Raw genomic sequence first — 12201 nt, forward strand, 5'->3', positions numbered from 1 at the left:
TCCCTAACCATGCGGCATCTAGACAGGTTTCAGTGGCACAGCAACTGCTTTGGTCTGAGAACCAACCCTGCTCAAGGAAGACATTATTGAGCTAGACGGTGTAAGGCAACTTCTTATGCCTAGACCTCCTTTATTGCAGCAAAACAGTGAGAGGGCCCGCGCTGGACTATTCTTCCTTTTTCTGAGCACGTGACTTCTGGAGTGCGTGCCCCCTCCTTTGAGAAAAGAGAGAGGTCTCCTCCCGAATTCGTGCAGCAAGGGGTGGAACCAGCAAGGGGGACCCCCCGCTGCCAACAAATGGGGTCAGAAGTCCAACTGCACGCACAAACACGCCACCTTTGCAGACAGCTGGAACTTGAACCCGAGGCACCAGGAGAGGTGTGTGTGTGTGTGTGTGTGTGTGTGTGTGTGTGTGTGTGTGTGTAGAAGCACAGGCTGGGAAGGAGAAGGAAATTGAGTGGGCTACAGGGTGACATTTGACCGCTAGGCAGATGGGTGCGCAAGGGACAAAAAGGACTCATTTAAGAGCGTCACTCAAACTCTGGTCTGGAAACAAAGGGGCAAAATTCTCACCAAAACCAAAGGAAAAGGAGTGTGTGTGTGACTGCATTCACACCATTCATTCACACTTCAACCAGCCATGGCTTGGCCCAAAGAATTCTGGGAGCTGTCGCTTGTTTAGGGTGCTGCCAAGAGTTGTTAGGAGACGCCCCCCTGTTCCCCTCCCAGAGCTACAATTCCCAGAGTTCATTGTGAAGAGGGATTGGCTGTCAAATCACTCTGGGAATTGTAGTTCTGGGAGAGGGACAGGGTCCTCCTTAGCAACTCTCAACACCCCTTCACCAAAGACAGCTCCCAGAATTATTATATTTGTATGCTGCCCATCTGACTGGGTTGCCCGAGTCACTCCGGGTGGCTCCCAACAGAATATTGAAAATACGATTAAAGTGTTTTTGGTGGCTTGGAATGAGGATTAAACAAATGAATGGAGAACTCTATGCAAGAGGGCTGTGGTCTCCAGGGAGCAGTTTGGCATCTGTTGTTGGTTTGACGGGGTTTCGTGGACTAGGAGGAGGTTGAGGTTTTGTTTATTTGCTAATCAGTGGGTCAGAGTATTGCTTTGTTTACTATTTAATAATTCCTTGATACTATTTATACAAGTGGTATTTCCCCCCCCCCATCGAGTGTTACGTTATATGTTATTTTGACAGCTCAGTCGGCAGAGCATGAGACACTTAATCTCAGGGTCGTGGGGTTCGAGCCCCACCTTGGGCAAAAGGATTCCTGCCTTTTCAAGGGGGTCTGACTATTGTCATCTTGTCCAATGATGTCATGTTCAACCAGACCACATGGAAGGAGGCAAGAAAAGAGCAGGTTTGGCAGGGGTGGGAAGCCCTTCATGCTTTGCGATGCAAGTTTGGAAGGGCGGGGGGGGGAGGGGGCGCGAGACCTGAATGTAGCTCACCTAATCTGCATGACTGCAGCAGCCCATTTTGAACGCTGTGCAAATTAGCTTGGAGGTAGATTTCAGAAGGCCGCAGATACAGCAAGCCAACAGGCCATTTTGAAATCTGCATGCATTTGAATGAATTTGCACATATGCATTTTGAACCACAGACCAGAGGAAGGTGACTTACAATGCATGTTAGATCATTGGCCCATCCCTACGCCAGGGAAGAGGTGCCTCAGGCCAGGGGGATTTTACTTTTACTAGCTTTTACTACCTGGGTTTTAGGTCTCTGCCCCAGGGCATGCAGCTGGCAGCTAAAAAAATAACCACTAAGAAAAGGCAAAGGTGGCGTTAAACAGCAACTTTTGCTCCTCGCCAACTTGCTCTTGCCAACCTGGGCGGGCAAGAGCTTTCGGATATGCTCTGTCCTGGGGTGAAATTCAATTTGGTTTGCATTTAAAGGCAAAACTACCTAATTTGCCTTTTCCAAAATGATATGCAAACTGGCAACACAATCCGCCTATCGAAATTCACACAATTTTGCAATGTCATTCCCCAGCCGAGTAGCGTGCACAATATCCCATCTGCTAGGGTAAAGCGCTCATATTTAAAAGCATATATCAGTGAAAATAACTTACAAAAATGCATGATAGTGGGGGAAATGGCTTTGCAAAAATGTGTAAATTAGGAGAAATTTGCACCAAAATGCTGTTGAATTTTCATGAGGACCTGCTGATGTGGAAACATGAAAAATTGAACGTAAGATGGGATAAATGAGAAACCAAGAGAAATTGAAACTTACAGATCTGCCCAACCCCAAGTCCCACCACAAACGAATGGGGGTACCATTTTCTGGTAGGCTCAGATATATGCTTCCTGAAATTCGTTTTGATTGTGCAAATTAAATTAATAGAATTCTACAGGACAGGTTGCTCATGAGTGAAAACAGTCCAGATCCGAGGATCCCCAGGCATGCAACCTCCAGATGGTTGGAGACTTCAGGCGCCATCCTGGTGCCCGGGCAACTTCACTTGGTCTCCAGGGGCTGATAGCCAGATGCAAAATGCGGCTGGCGAATTTTGAAGGCTGCGGGAGAGACATGTTTTGTTGCAGCTAGGGCAGATGAACGCGTCTGGCTGTGCCGCTGCAGGTGCACCAGGGCGCTTCTTCTCCCAGCAGTCATTGCTCCTCTGGTCACTGCTAAAGTCGGGTTGAAAAATACAACTTCGGAGTGGTCTGTCCCCAAAATGGCAATTGGACATTCCATTTTGGCAACCATAGCCCTAGTTTAAGGAGCCTTTTGATGCCTAGCTTATACTGTATATCTGAGTTTCTAACACTGCTCTGCCGTTTCAGCTTCTACAGCCACAGCAGGCGCTACGATTCCCCAATGGTTTGACTTCACCCCCAAAGGCGAACTCCTCCATTGTCTCCCGAGACAGACGGATGCCAACCAAGCTCCCAATGGGCAGGCCCTTGAAGTCCCTCTGTCAATCAACACAAGCTACCAACACTCAAGGACCCTCTTTGAATCTCATTTGAGACAGATGACGACTTTGGTTCCAATGTTCCCCAATAGCGCAGCAGTAGTGGAAGCCTGCCTTATTCCCCATAGCAAATGGATTTCCAGCCATGTAAAATTTATTTTCCTCTGATCTCCTCTCGCCTAGCCCCAGCCGCTGTTCTTATGCCTATAAATTTCTAATCCCTCCTGGAATCCTGTTAAGCTCAAAGCTATCTGGCTGGTAAGAAGCGCCAATACCCACAAACATTTAAATCTCCGCAAAGGAGGTTTTGCACAAGCCAATTGCCGGCGGGGCTTTGCACGGAAAACTCTGCGTGAAAGCTGCATCCCATGATGATCAAGACTCTTTTTCAAGGATGGACCTCTGCCAGATCTTTGCAAGCAACGAGGCTCTGACCGCAACGTCGCCGGCTGGACTTAGGAACAGCCCTCCATTGCTCTCCTTGTCTGTAATATCAGAGCAGATATAAAAACAATGGGCTGCTTCTGGGCCGCCAAGCCATTTAAGCCCCAGAAACAATTGGGATCAGCTGGAAAGTTAAGCAAGCTACTTTAGCCCATTCCCCAAAATGTACAAGTGGTACCTCGGTTTATGAACACAATTGGTTCCGGAAGTCTGTTCATAAACTGAAGCGTTCATAAACTGAAGTGAACTTTCCCATTGAAAGTAATGGAAAGTGGATTAATCCGTTCTAGACAGGTCCGCGGAGTACTCAACGTGAAGCGTACGTAACCTGAAGCGAACTTTCCCATTGAAAGTAATGGAAAGTGAATTAATCCGTTCCAGATGGGTCCGCGGCGTTCGTAAACCAAAAATTCGTAAACCGAGGTGTTCATAAACAGAGGTTCCACTGTATTGCAGTTCTGGGGGAGGGGAGATGGGTACTGGAATTAGGGTGATTTGAGGAACTGATTGGCACACAGCTGCCTAATTTAAAGTGATCGTAGGTTATGTGTTTCCTGATTGCAAAAAAATAATAATAAATAAAATTAAGAGGGCGCTGCAAAACACACACACACACACATACACACATACACACACACCACTTTTACCCGCCAGTCAAATTTAAATCTAACCTACTTTTCACCTGGCACAGTTGAGGAGATTATTCTAGCTGCAGCTATTATAATCAGGCGAGCATCCCTCAAGGGAACTGACTGGATATCTTCAAAGCCAGAGACTTTAGAGGCGGGGTGGGGGTGGGGGTAGGGGTGGGGGGGTGGGAATCCCATTTGCTCTGCTGTGACTTTATTCCTTTTGGCAAGGCAAGCCTAGTATTAGACTGGTCTCTCTCTTTTACAATCCTGTTCCTAATCAGGCCACTTCTTGCCGTAAAGTGGTCGTATGCATTTTCTCCAACATTTCCTTGATGAAAAGAGGGACATTCTGGTCTGTATCAGGAAGTTTCTGATTTCACTGCATGCACAGTCCTATACACATCAACACTGGTCACTTTGAGCCAATTGCAACCTCTCCGCTGAACCTACCTCACAGGATTGTTGTAAAGGAAAAAAATGTAGGAAGGGTGGGGTTCATGTACAACACCTTCCACAGATAAATGGAATGAAATAAAATGGTAGCTGCCGGAAACTGTCTTGAGTCCTTGTCAGGGGGAAATGCAGGAATTAAATTATTATTATTATTATTATTATTATTATTATTATTATTATTATTATTAAAGAAACTGTGAGAATGAACAGGAACATACCAGAGACTAAATCCTATTGAACTCAGTGGGACTTAGTTCTGAGTAAAAATACTTAGTAGGCAGACCTACTTCATTCCCCAAAAAACATGAGAACCGAAACACAGCCATCTTTGGACATCTTTGGCAGTCATCTGAATTTTGCAATGAAGTTCTCCAGCCACAAAATGTGTTCAAAAATGTATGTATCAGGGTAAAGTATGCATAAAAGTGCATATAATAGTGAAAATAACATCCAGAAATGCACTATACTAGGGGAAATTGCTTTGCAAAAAAAGAAAGTGTCTTTGGAAAAATTGCATACAAACATGAATCTATTAGGAGAAATTCAGGCTCAGATGTGGATGAATTTTCAAGAGGACTTTTAAAATTATTTATCACAAATGGATGTGGAAATGTCAGCAGCTGAGCTTAAGAGTGGAAAAATGAGAATCTGAGTAAGGCACCCCCAAACTTCGGCCCTCCAGATGTTTTGGACTACAATTCCCATCTTCTCCGACCACTGGTCCTGTTAGCTAGGGATCATGGGAGTTGTAGGCCAAAACATCTGGAGGGCCGCAGTTTGGGGATGCCTGATCTGAGTGAAAGCAAATTGGATAGGTTCGCCTTTCTACGAAGTTCCCTGTGAAGATGGATTGGTTGTTAAACCACCCTGGAAATTGTGGCTGCAGGAGGAGAATAAGGGGCCTCGTAACATCTCTCTGCACCCTTAAAAAAACAAAACTACAGTTCCCAGAATTCTTTGGGGGAAGCCATGGCCATTAGAACTGGTATCGTAGTGCTTTAAATTTATGGTGGGAATGTGGCTTTGCACCACTATCTTCGAAATCTGAAGTTGGCAAAAGCACCCAAAGTTCAAAACCATGAGGGACAGAACCCTGAGCATTTGTTTTTAAAAACGGAAGGCGATGCTTTCCTCCAGTTTGTTGCATTTCGCGCCAGGCCCTCGCACAGCAAACAGCCCCTTCGGCAAGAGCCCAGAGTTAGTGGCACACAATCGGCACAATGATGGTGGTTTTGCCTCTGTGCTTTTTCTAATGAAAGGCACTATTGGAATCCCGGCTGAGGGAGCTGCCATCCTTCACGACCCACTGCCAAGAGGAGGAGGCGGGTGTTGGTGGGGATAGTGGGGGAGCAGAAAGAAGGAGAAAAGCCCATAAAATCTTGTCGGTTGGAAGCTCGGCTCCTGGTTTTTGTTTTTTCTGAAGGAAAGTGATGCTCGAATGGTTATGTCTAGCTTCCTGAGCTGAAAGACGAGGAGATGGAAAAGAAAGAGGCAGCAAATATTTCTCTCTCTCTCTCTCCGTTTTAAAGACCTCACAGACTGTTTTTGTTTCCCCCCACATCGCCATTTCTGAAACATTATTATTTCCGAGTGGTTTAGAAGAACAGGAACCTGGAAGTGTACACCAAATTAAGTCAGGAACTAACATGAAAAACGGTCCTATTTTCATAGCTAGGACTCTACTTCTACCTGCTAGATTAATAGACTCAGCAATAGCCCTGGCCTGTTGTCCAATTGATTTAGAACCCAAGGTGGTATTCTTTTCTTTAACAAACAAACAAAAATCGTAAAAAAGTGGAGCCACAATTGGATGGGTTTTGCCCTGTGTGGTGCCTGAGATCCCACCTGCACTATGCATTTAAAGCAGGATCATACCGCTTTGAACAGTTGCAGTTTTCCCCAAAGCACCTTGGGAATTGTAGTTTGCTCAGGGCGCTGAGAGCTTTTAGGAGACTCCCATTCTCCTTGCAGAGCTATATTTCCCAGAGTGGTTTAACAACCAAAGCTTCTTTGCAGAGAACCATGGAATTTGCAACTCTGTGAGTCAAAAGAGATTTTCTGGGCTAATCCAGTGTCTTGACTAATTGCCAAATAGATGGAATTGCTTAGCACGCAGCAATAGGAAAGTCAGGATCTGCACACACTTTGGCTGATCGTAAGACAGGCCTCTCCAAGCATAGCAAAGGTCAGAAAGAATTAAAAACAAGACCATTTACAGGCAGGCATGGTTACAGTTGCTGGAGACTCCAGTCCCGAGAAGATCATTAACCACCCTCATTCAGAAATGCCAGCCAGGGCCTTTTTGCGCTTGAGGCAATAGCTTCTGCCCACCAGCCCCTCCAAGTATCCCTATTTTCCAGGGAAGTCCTGGTTTCAGATCTGATCCCGGAACATCACGCTTTTCCTTAAAAGGTACAGGTAAAGGGACCCCTGACAGTTAAGTCCAGTCACAAACGACTCTAGGGTTGCAGCGCTCATCTCGCTTTATAGGCGGAAGGAGCCGGCGTTTGTCTGCTTCCGCATACAGTTTTTCCAGGTCATGTGGCCAGCATGACTAAGCCGCTTCTGGCGAAACTAGAGCAGTGCACGGAAACGCCGTTTACCTTCCCGCCGGAACGGTACCTATTTATCTACTTGCACTGCATGCTTTCGAACTGCTAGGTTGGCAGGAGCTGGGACCGAGCAACAGGAGCTCACCCCATCGCGGGGATTCGAACCGCTGACCTTCTGATCGGCAAGTCCAAGCGGCACAGTGGTTTAAACCACAGCACCACCCGCATCCCTCGCTTTTCCTTAGGACGTCCCTATTGTCATCGGAGAAATTTTGGAGGGTATGCAACCACAACCGCCATGTCCCTGCAGCAGACAGCACCCTCCTTAGCTCAAGATCTGCTGCCCGGGGTGAATGGTTCTCCTTGCCTCATAGGTGGGCCGGTCTTATTTATTTATTATTTTATTTTATTTATTTATTAGATTTATATGCCACCCCTTATCAAAAGATCTCGGGGCCGTTCACAAGATAAAGACACCCAAAAATTTTTTTGGGGTGTGTGTGTGTGTGTGTGTGTGTGTGTGTGTGTGGCAGGATGCCATCGTAGTGTTGATAGGCACAAGGTCTTCCCCTATTCTAGATGTGGGAAAACTGTGGTCCTCTGGGCATTGCTAAACTACAACTCCCATCATCCCTGGCCATTGGCCATGCTAGCTGGGGCTGAGGGGAGTTGTAGTTCAGCATCTGGAGGGCCACAGATTCCTTGTCAAAGCTGCATACATTTAAAGCAAAACGATATCGGTTGAAACCAGCCATGGTTTCCCCCAGAGAATCCTGGGAACTGTGATTTATGGGGGTTTTCGGTATCATTTTTATTAAGTTTTTTTCTATTTTACATTATAGAATATTCATTTAAACAACCTTAAAATATCTATGACTTCCCTTCTTCTCTTTCCATGGTCCAGTTTGCATGCCATAAATCCCCGCACATTTTACATAAAGCAAACCATTCAGTATTCCATTATTGCATCCATCAAAACTTATTTACACTGTTGATCTTAATGCTGCCAACGTTTCAGATGTACGCAATTTCCCCCCATATATTCAACAAACATTTTCCAATCTTCTTTAAACATATGTTCTTCTTGATCTCTTATTCTGTAAGTTAAGTCTGCAAGCTGCACATATTCCACCAGCTATGTTGCCATTCTTCTTTAGTCGGGACCTCACTTGTTTTCCATTTCGGGGCTAACAAAACACAGGCCGCAGTAGTGGCATACCTAAATAGCCTTTTTTGACACCTGGGAATTTCCATCTGAATTATCCCCAACATAAAAGATTCTGGGGTTTTTTTGGGGGGGGAGTACTTTTGAACATTTTTTTCAATTCATTATAAATTATTTCCCAATACACTTTTGCCCTTTTACAAGTCCGCCACATATGATAGAATGTACCCTGATTTGTGAAAGGTGCTGAGAAGGGGGCTAGGTAAAGGGACCCCTGACCCTTAGGTCCGGTCGTGGACGACTCTGGGATTGCGGTGCTCATCTCGCGTTATTGGCCGAGGGAGCCGGCGTACAGCTTCCGGGTCATGTGGCCAGCATGACTAAGCCGCTTCTGGCGAACCAGAGCAGCGCACGGAAACGCCGTTTACCTTCCCGTCGGAGCGGTACCTATTTATCTACTTGCACTTTGACGTGCTTTTGAACTGCTAGGTGGGCAGGAGCAGGGACCGAGTAGAGGGAGCTCACCCCGTCGCGGGGATTCGAACCGCCAACCTTCTGATCAGCAAGCCCCATTTCCCTCACAGAGCTGCAGTTCCCAGAGCGAAGAGGGAACTGTTCTGCAAAACTGCAAACACCCTTAACAAACCATGGCTCCCATAATTATTTGGGGGGGGGACCATGACTGTCTAAAGCAGCAGCATTGTGCTTCAAAGGCCACAAAACCTCTCAGCCCCCTCCCAACTTCCGTAATGGCAAAAGGTGCTTTCACCTTTCTCTCCCCCCACCCCGAGAAATTCAGTTCATAAAATTGAAGGCAAGCCAGGACATCAATGGTTCTCTTGGCTCTTAGCCATGGTTTGGAACACTGCTTGGAGATCTGCGGCATCCCACGGCCCTTTATTGCATGTTTGAAGTGCGCCTTGCAAACCACGCTGGGAGGATATTTATCCCAGAAAGCCATATGCAAATAGATTCAATAAATAAAACACATGTTATGTTTCTGTAAGGCTACAGGGTCGGGTGAAGGGGATTTAAGAGGGACGCTGCCGGCTGCAGTCGTTTCCACCCTTCCTGTCGAAATATTTGGGAATCAAAATGCTTCAGGCTCCTCGGGCGCCGAAGAATTCCAAACAAATGCTGTTTAACGGCAGCGCCACACCACCTCTAAGCCTTTATCCTGGCTTGGCGCCATGAACATTCGTCAGAATAACAACCGTCCAGGGAAGGATAACACTCCCATTGTCAGCCAAGGAGATGAACCAAGGCCATTTTTAATATATATATTTTGTATGTGTGCAGAGAAGCAGCCTCCGCTGAGCACCGAAGCATCTTGTGCAAAGCTTCCCACCTCTGCTTTTGTCTATTCCGCCCCCCCTTCTTAATTACGGAGGATGTTTGCATTCCCGCCCCCTTTCTAAATAGAGATCCTTTTGTTCCTTAACAGCTGTTTTCCTACCAGAAGCTTTCAGATCAGCTTTTTGGGAGAAAGCCCAATATAACGAAATCTTTGCCGGTGGTGATGTGGATACTGCCTTTGTCCTGGCGCTCGCACATCAGTATGGAAGTGTGTGATAAAGCGGTTATCTTGCAAACACGGCCGGGGGGGGGGGCGGCCGGAGTTTCTTTCTAAGCTGAGGAAGAGGGCTACACCGGACTGCTGAACTAAAAACCGTACACACAGAGAGAGAGAGTTTGGAGAGGTGAGAGTTCAAAAACATGTGCCTGAAACACAGATTAAGGATTGCACACTTGGAGGTGTGCCCAGGGCAAAGCCATCGCAGAGATCACACCTGAAGCTGCCCTCTCTCTTAAGCACCAGACCCTCCAAGTGCCCCTATATTCCTGGGACAGCGCTGGATTTACAGAAGCCATCCTGGTTTCTGATTTGATCCTGGAATGTCCCGCTTTTCCTTAGGACGTCCCTGTTTTCCCAAAGTCTTTGATGGCTCTGCCAACAGAGTCCCTTTTAGCAGGGGATTGGTTCAGAGACCCTCTGCATGCAGAGCACACTATATTATTATTATTATTATTATTATTATTATTATTATTATTATTATTATTATTAGAATTTCTATACCGCCCTATACCCGGAGGTCTCAGGGCGGTGCACAGAAGAAAATCAAAATGTAAAACCACAAAATATATAAACAAAATAATGAATGAAATCTTTATTGCTAAAAGCTATAAGCTGTCACAATTGAATCAAAATAAAAACAACAATCCAATAGCCCCCCCCAAAAAACCCACATTTTAAAAGGGCATAGGCCTCTACCACTTGGCCACAAAGCTCTGTCTCCCTAGGGTTGCCAATTCAGGAATGGCATAACTTGGATTAGATTTCAGTTTTGTGCCCACTGCCAAATATCAGGGCCGGCCCAAGAGATTTTGCTGTCTGAGGCAAAGGACAAGGTGATGCTCCTCCCCTCCTTATTTCATGTGCAGAAGTTGACTGGGCGGGCAGTTGAGTTCCACTCAGCATCCTCCACCACCCCTAGTGTACAAGATCTGCCCTCCAACAAAGGAGAAACGGCCCAGGGAGGAACAGGCAGGGGGCTGCTGCCGTTGACCCCCTAGAAACAGCAGCCTAAGGCAACCACCTCCCTTCGCCTAATGGTAGGGACGGTTCTCTCCATATATCACCCAGGATGGAAAATGTTGGGTTTTGTCGTGAGAGGAACAAATCACTATAGGATCAGATCGGACATTTTACAGAGAGCAGCAGCGATAACCAAAGGACAGTATCTTCTTAAAGCAGGCTGGGAAAACATGCCTTCATTTTGCTGTGAAGGCCACTGGGGCAAGCAGAGGCAATCTATGCCAGTGTGTTGTCGTGGCTAGAGTGTCAGAATACGACCTAGGAGAGCAAGATTCGAATCCCCACTTGGCCATGAAGCTCACTGGGCCCCAAAAAGGTGGGATATAAAAAAGATATGATAAATAAATAAAAGAGCTCAATGCATTTTCCTAGCAGCATCTTGCAAATCCAGCTTTCAAACATGCACAGAATCATAAACAGTTTTCTGATGATTATCGATATGAATGCAGAAACGCCTACATTTTTATCAATAGAGCAGAGCTTGTAGCAAACAGATATCCTTTATGTCATCCCTCCCCGCCCCCCTGTCCCCCACAGCCATTTATTACTGGCTTGCACAACTGGAAATTTCTGATGCTGGTATACAAAATGCATGACTCCTATATAGTAATCTTCTCATTTCTGGTTGTTTCCTATCACGAGTTCTTGTGGGTACGGCAGTTTAGTGGGGGAAAGGAAAGGGGTGGGGGTGGGGAGATGATGACATGAACAAGTCAGTTCCTTCAGAGAATTGGGCTGATCTGAGCCTTTTGCAAATGGTTATGATTTTTCACATTGATAAAGGTTTCAGATCTTGTATTTTTAGCACGGCATTCCTGTCACGCGTGCTTTGTTGCAACTGAGGCTGTGCCTTTAGGACAAGAGAGGAGGAAGATTTAAATATAATTGCCAAACGCATGCGAGGCGCTTCCCTCTCTCTGGAAACCAACAAGATCCGTCAGCTGTGAGCAATATAATTAGAGGGGCTTGCAATTAGAGCTTTGCCTATTTTTGAGAGCCAGCAGAGATTGGAATTATGTGCCTGCTTACCTGGGAGTAAGCCTGATTGAACTCAGTGGAACGGGCTTCAAAGTAAACACACAGACTGCAGTTCTTCCAGGATTCCCTATTCCTGATCCTGGCCATTGCCCGCCACCCCAAAATCTGTTTTCAATGCTTACCTACCACAGTTCACAAGAGACAGGGTGGTGTAGTGGTTAGAGTCTTGGACCAGGACCTGGGAGACCAGGGTTCAAATCCTCACTCAGAGATGGAGGCAGTCACTCCCTGTCAATCTAACCTACTTCACAGGGTTCTTGCGGGAATTAAACGGGGAGGAGGAGAACCATGTACCTTGGGCTCCATGGAGGAATTGGGGGGGGGGTATAAATAAACTAATAAGACTAATGGAGGCTTCTAAGGGCAGATTTTGAGTTGCAAGAG

At 46.3% G+C, this 12201-nt stretch overlaps 1 protein-coding gene across 1 annotated transcript in view; it reads right to left on the reverse strand.

Moving 5' to 3' along the window:
* Positions 1-12201, reverse strand: part of DACT3 (dishevelled binding antagonist of beta catenin 3) — a 32859-nt gene that overhangs the window by 5013 nt on the left and 15645 nt on the right. The window lies entirely within an intron of this gene.

Source organism: Zootoca vivipara, chromosome 6, assembly GCF_963506605.1.
Source record: "Zootoca vivipara chromosome 6, rZooViv1.1, whole genome shotgun sequence".
In the NCBI taxonomy this organism is placed as follows: domain Eukaryota; kingdom Metazoa; phylum Chordata; class Lepidosauria; order Squamata; family Lacertidae; genus Zootoca; species Zootoca vivipara.